This window comes from Atta colombica, unplaced genomic scaffold (genome assembly GCF_001594045.1).
Source record: "Atta colombica isolate Treedump-2 unplaced genomic scaffold, Acol1.0 scaffold187, whole genome shotgun sequence".
NCBI classification, from domain to species: Eukaryota; Metazoa; Arthropoda; class Insecta; order Hymenoptera; family Formicidae; genus Atta; species Atta colombica.
The window spans coordinates 2,731,257-2,738,862 of NW_017259279.1; the positions used below are offsets into that span (position 1 = coordinate 2,731,257).

The following is a 7,606-nucleotide window of genomic DNA, read 5'->3' on the forward strand; positions in this document are numbered from 1 at the left end:
CACACACACACACACACACACACACACACACACACACATATAATACAGAAATTAGGAGTAGATTATGTTACAAGCATCTTCGCGAGCACTTTAAATACTTAAATACAAATCTGCGGAATCTGACACATGATTGAGAATAGGATAAAGTCAGGCTCGAATTAAAGATTAGGATTTCTAGGGTACTCACGGAAAAAGAACAGTGCCAGTGATAGGAAAGATTGTGATTGCGTCTCTTAGGTTAGAATTAGGTTATGTTTACATACGCAGCGACAAGCTAGCGGCGTATGATAGTCGAAAATTCGTGTATCTTATCGATTGTAATACACCGCACATCCCGGAGTCACTTCAAATACGACTGTGCCACAATCTTGTCAAATACATGGAAAAAAACACGATGGTGACATCTCAACTCTTACCGTTCTATCATATTTCTGTCTGCTCGAATAACGCCATCAAGTGCCATCGTCGAATTTTGATATTTTTTATCACAGCGCCTCCACGTCCACGCAACATGGCGTCATTCCTTCGAGCAGTGATTCTCAACCTGGGACTTATAGAGTTGTCGGGACGCAATAAAAGAGCAACTAGTATAATCTCAGTGCAACGTGCAATTTTGATGTAAGCTTTCAAAAATTCCACCGTTTGTTTGCATAAAAATACTGCTCTTCCTATTTTTATGAAAATAAAAATATAACGATGTTTTTCATATCTATATATGTGCAGCATCGAAAATTTTTATCCATATTTCTGCTAAATTTTAGCATAAGAATTATTTAAAATAACATTCCTGGTAAAAATTTTTTTATATAAAAACATATATAAATATGCTCATATGCATATAATATCTTATATAAACATAATATATAATCTGCGAATGCCTTTGTAACATATTAAGTGTAGTAAAAAGAAATCCATTATTTTTCCATTCAATTTCATGCAAAAATAATGGATTTCTTTTTACTACACCTAATATGTTATTTTATTATGATCTCAGTGACATTATATATTTTTCCTGACTGTTGTAACTATTGTGACGTGAATGTGACTATTTGCTATGGCAGTAAAATTAAAATTTTCTGTTTATTGGTATAAGAAAACAAATTTTACAAAAGAAGAATATGTGGATATTACATATTTCATATATAATTGTACATATACATATATTATATGTTCATATTTACATTTTTTATATAGAAAAATTTCCACCGAGTATGCAAAATGTAGAATTTGCGTACTTGATGGCAAAATTTACTTACAAAAGAAATATTTATTCATTTAATTAAAAAAATTATATTTAATTTAAATATCATTTTTTTAAATCGAATAAATATAATAATTTATTTTTTGTAAGCAAATAGTCTCACATTGATACTATAACAAATATTTATTCAAATTTCGTAATTTTTTTTTTATGTAGAATTTAAAAATACAGAATTAATTTACTATTTATTATTTATACTCAGTTCTTTTTCTATCAAAAATTAAGAGATATGCTCAAAAATAATAAAATAAAATAAAATAAGAGATAAATAATAATAAGCAAATGCAATGTAAAATGGGAAATCCATTATTGGAACCTAATATTGCTTTCTATTTGATGACACAAGTGTAGTCATTCTGTCCGTATTACTCATTGAATGGCAAAAATGATACACATATGTGTCGACTGTGTCATCAAATGAAAGCATCCATTAGCATCATCATGGGCGTGCAATATAAGCAGCGTATTAGCATTTCATGAATATCCAATATTGGTAACACATTGGCAGACCCATGAATTGCCAATATTGATGATGGCAACACATTGGCATTCAATGAGCAACCACTATTGGAATTGCAGGTATTTTCATCAATATCCAATATTAATAACGCATTGTAATATGACGAAATGTCAATATTGGCAGCGCATTGGCAATCCCATGAATAACCGATGTTGGCAGCGGCTTGACAGCTTCATAAAGTGATAATATTGGCTTCTTCTTTCACTAGCGAATATTAGCAACTTCAAATTATCAATATTGGCATATAATGTAGCATAGTGGCCAACTCCAACTCAGAGATACAGCAGTTAAATACAGCGGTTAAATATAGTAGTAGTCCTGAATGAATCTATTAATGTTTTTTTGTTTTTACTAGGTTTTTTTAATATAAAAGAAATCACAAAAACTTTTTTACAAATTAGACAAAAAACCGACTATAATGCAAATATAGCTTTGTAGTTCGTTCACTGCGAATACCATTTTCCTGTATATATGTAACCATTAATCAGACCGCTCGCGCCGTTACGAAAATATACACAGGAAGCAGCGAATGATGTTCATGCGGTTGCGGCATAAATTTCGATCGCACATTTCCATTTTTATGATCCAACATGTCGTTAAAAAGTATCGATAAAATCGCCGGACGTTTATTGATGTATCAAACTAACGAGTTCCATTTTATATATTTTGTCGGTAGTTTATTTCATATTCATTATTTGCCAATTAGAGAAAAAAATTATGTAAATTTCAATTAGAGAATGACATTAAACAAGACATATTCAAGATATGACACATTATGCCACTACAGTGTGCAATTTTTACGGAAACAATATTATTGTACCTAAACTTTATCTTATAAAAGAATTAATTATTGTTATTTTTCATATTTGGCTATTTTTAGAAAAAAGATTTTTAGTAAAAAGATTTATATTAGGTGTGGGAAAAAGTTCGTGGCGTTTTTCCCGTTAGATGGTATTAAAAAAACGCCACGAACTTTTTCCCATATCTAATAGATTTATCAAATAAGGATTGAAAGAGTTAAAATTTAGAATACACTGTAATCATAAAAATAAAATACAATTGGATATTAAAGAGGCATCTCACTTGGCGCTCATACACACGTGAATATCATTTGTTCTCGTTTAATATTTGATAAACAACAAGGATGAAATGATTCCAAGAACATTGTGAACGCCAAGTAGAACGCAGCAATTGCTAGTCATGCAAAGAAATAATTTCAAGTTGTAGAAAAATGGAGTCGCATAATCGATGTGGCCAAGAGAACAAATAACGATCTAAGCGAAAAAAAAACTCACAACCTACAATAAATCACATATTTTTAGGCCAATGTGAATCTCTCGAAATTCTCAGTTACTCTATTACGAAACGTAAAAATGCCAAAACGATCGATCTATTTGCAACCTACGGACAATCTTTATCGGAGAACTCGACACGATCTTGAATTTCTCTGCAATTATTGGGACCGATTGCTCACGCCGAATCAAAGCTACGATATACGTCTTCCAGAATTGTTGCGCGCTAATCATTTAATGAGACATCTATCCTCTTTGCCTCTGCCGTCAAATCAAGGGTTGCGAGTCAATGTAAGCTTTACTGTTCTCGACGATGGCAATCACTTGGAACCGGAGAGAACCTATCAAGTGTAATTCATATTCTTTCCCTCTCTTTTGGAGACTTATCTCTTAATAAGGATTACTTTTTCATTTTACATCTTGAAAATTATATGTCAATACAAAGTACTTTACAAGGACTTATAGTTCCGAAATACAATAGGTGTAAACCTTAAGTCTTAAGAAATTGACATATCATTGATCATACTAATCATATAGTCCAGTATTAATTCTTTCCACCACATTCGACTATGATTAATTAATTTTTTAAGGCTTATTATATCTATTCTGTTTTGAGACAGAAAACATTCCATCTTTTTGAGAGTTTCTTTCGAATGTACTTTTTTGTCTCTCTTTAAATATGCAATTTATAATTTCTTCTCTACTTCAATAAAGTTATTATTTTTCTTATATTTTTTGTTCTCATTGAAAGTGGAATAAAGACAATATTTTAATGTAACAAATTAATGTAATGTAACAATTTACATTAATTATATTAGGTAATTATAATATTAATCTTAAGAAGAGACAATTCTTCGTTTATGACTTTCCTTTTAAATTATTATCCAGCAGTTTAATAATATAAATTATTAGTAATGCCAGGGATAACATAACACCTCATTATACACAATCTCGTAACGGATTTCATCGATCGTTGTGCAACAGTAACGCAGCCAGACATAACGTTTTACTTAGAAATTATATAAGGCAGATCAATGAAAATTATGCAGCGATTGAGAGGGAATTGATGAGGGCCAGAATATTAGCACCTCTCATCGAATGCGACAGATTTGCGGGATGTCCGAATGTGTTTTATAATCAGGTTCGATCGCACTTTTATATAATCTATTCTAGAAGAAATAAAAATTTCTTCTAGAATAGAATAATAATCTTCTACAATAAAATCTAGATCATGTCGATGTGTTCATTTTGATTTTTGATATACAGCATGCGGCGACGTGTAATTGGAATAAATGTCCTACCGGAAATCGAACATGTTCCGAGAGAATTTCTCCAAAGATACAAGAACGCTTCGTCAATCCACGGGAAAGAAACAATTGTCAAGCTTGCATATTTTCTGGACACGAATGCTGCATTGCTGACAGAATGAACATTTACGATTGCTCGCGAAATCAGCAATCAGCAAAACAGGAAGAAAAATCGCCCGAAGTAATAACATAGAACATTATTATTTAATTAATCATTATCTTTTAATTAATTATATTCTAAAAATAGTAATAGCTGTGTAAAATTACATATGACATTTATATTACATATGACATTTTAAATTTTTACATTGCAAGAGAAAAGTATTTGATATTTGTAACTATAATTGATAAAATAATGATGCCGCTTCATTTTTATAGTTGTTACTTCATAATGTTAATAATGATTATATTTATGCATAGTTTTACATACAAAAAATAAATAGTTGGCACAATGATTATAATAAATTTATAGTTATCTTTTCGATGCTAACTACATATATTTTTTTATATATAGAATTATAATTGTTTTTACTAACATTTTTATAATAATAACTATAATAATAACTATAAAAATAAAGCTTTTAATTATATTATGCTATTTTACTATGCAATTATATTCACAAATATCAAAATACTTTTCTTCCAGTGTAATATTATTTCGTAATTCCATATAATATCATTCGTTATTATATTAATGGTCTTCAACAAAAGTCATATTACAATTTGTCATATAGTGCTAATTATTTACTTGCAAAACGATGCAATTAATGATTTTTTTAGAAGCTTAATGACTCACCGAGAACTGTCAAGGAACATTCTCCGCAAACTTCCGCCTTCAACGCGACAGTCCAGAAGCTGCAATTAAACAATAATGTGCGTTAATCCGTGTAATTAGATATCTTAAAAGTTATTTCCCTGATGGTACAGTACACTTTTATATAAGTGCAGCTTCGACGAATGAAAGAGTTACTTAAGAATGGATCACTGTAGGTATTCATAAGCTTGCATGACTTTTACTATGGTTATAGTAACAAATTGATATTAGCGTGTGTTATCAATAGCAAACTAAAATTATAATTTCGATCCAATTGCCATTTAGTAATGTAACATCATTGAACTTTAGAAGGTTCTAAAGTTCGGTTTTCCGAAGAAATAAGTATCTACTGCACTTTGGTATACATTTGTGCGCTGTACTATCGATGTTTTTTTCAACAAATATCATCAACAATGTATTATCATACATTATATATGAAATCGAAAAGAATTTTGTTAAAGTATCTAAAAATTTAATTAGACATAGGTCTGAAAATAATTTTGTTGGACTAATTAAAATAATTATGACGCTATATAATTAGGACGCTTAAACATGAGCAATGCTGCAAAAAAGTTTTGGCATTCTAATAATCAGCTTGGACATTCTATATCATTATTCTGATTTGATCTGATAGAATTATTTTTAAATCTATATTTAACTAAATTTTTAGCTACTTTAGCAAACCGTTTTTTCTGCGTAAATTGCGAGTTACAAATCGGCGTATATTTCTACAATTTCTATGATTTGAAGTTAATTCGATTTAGTAACATCGGATTATTTATTTATCGATTGCATATTTGATTGTCACATTTGTAAATAACGCTATATACTATTTTTAGAGGAACATCTAATTTTGCAGATATTTCTCAGATAAATATTGAGTAAAATAGTAAACTGTGACCTGCTGACAGAAATATTAACAATCCTAAAATAGCGATGGGCATGAAGTAGAACAATCGATTCGTAAAATGTAGTCGTGTCTACTGTTATTTTAACTTCAAAATACAGCAAGCTTTTCTAATTGTAGAACATATCAATATTCTGACAGATAATATGCATATTCGTATGATGTGTCGAAATAAAATACCGCTTTCATTTCATGTAAAATAAATGTTTACGATTCGTGTCACAATATTTGTATTATTTTGCGTTTGAATGAGTAAATTTACGGCATAGTGACTCTTTTATTTGTTTATTTGAAAATTCCGCCTTGATAGCGACTTTTAAGTTTTGCTATAAAATATCAATTGATTCTGCATTCCAAAGTACGAAATAAAAAAAAATATGAAATTATTCCTGTCACGCAATAACTTCGGTTCATAACGGTAACATCCGGTGGATCTAACATTACCCAGACTTTACAGAACTACGCTGGAACTTCACTGGCTCAAAACAATAACGGAACGATAAAGCAGCGTAGCTCGAAAGAATCGATGGAAGCATGCCAGGATGTCAGTAAAATCAACGACGCGGTGAAGACTTCTGATTCAGCTGAATCGAGACCTGTCAAGCCCGTTATGATAAATAACAGCGATAAACGATCGATCGATCCGGTCAGCTGTCAGGAAAATGTCCTGTTGCAAACCACCGAGTCAGGAATCGTAACTGATCAAAACGTGGCTGAACAAGGACGTGGCAACAAACGTAAACTCGACGTTTTGGAAGATCGAGCGATAGCGGTCGATCTAGAAGCTGGCAGTCAGCAGAGTCGGCCGAGATTGACCGAAAGGATCAAACCGCATGTCAAGGATACATCAACGACATTCAAGCCAGACGAGAAGATTGTTAGGAGTAGAATCAGGAACAGCAAGATGCCAACGGAAGGAAAACCGTTCTGGAAAAGGCATGTATCTACGCCGAAATACGCGAGTTTTCTGAGAATATTTCACAAGGAGGAGACAGATAATCAACTTAGCGGTAATTCCTCGTCTCAAAGGAATGAAAGGGAAAAATCGCAATATCGAAGGGGACTTTCTGCAGAAAGGTATAATCTTAGATAAAATTTAATGCAGCGGAAAAAGAAAGGAAAAATTAAAGAAGTTCCAAGGATTGAAAAGATTATTTTTAGCTGATTTTCTCTTTGATTATTGAATTCGAAACTTTAAGCCTTTTAAATTAAAAAAACGTGAAGAAATTTGTAAAACTGTTAGCGTGTATAATGATACAATAATACTCGCAAAGAACATATCATACAGCAGAATATACATAGAAACTATGGAGCATCGAGTAGTTTACTGCTCAATGCGATTGATTCGCGATCTGTATATCTAGTAGATTCAATCCCACCTGCGTCCACATATGTGATTTTTCGCGTTAAGAAACTGATTCCATTTGGTGAGATCTTTAATTACCAGTGCTGTTCAGATTTGACGTTAAACTTGTAGATTCCATATATCAATGAATATATATATA

At 31.3% G+C, this 7,606-nt stretch overlaps 1 protein-coding gene across 3 annotated transcripts in view; it reads right to left on the minus strand.

Moving 5' to 3' along the window:
- Nucleotides 1-511, minus strand: part of LOC108686558 (transmembrane protein 192) — a 3,157-nt gene extending 2,646 nt beyond the window's left edge. The window contains exon 1 of one of the 3 annotated variants that reach the window (XM_018191924.1): nucleotides 417-511. The gene's annotated coding sequence lies outside the window, so the exon portion shown is untranslated. Of the gene's footprint in view, nucleotides 1-187 lie in introns of all 3 variants that reach the window. The other 2 variants (XM_018191925.1, XM_018191923.1) reach the window with 2 other exon arrangements.
- Nucleotides 512-7,606: the final 7,095 nt, after the last annotated feature.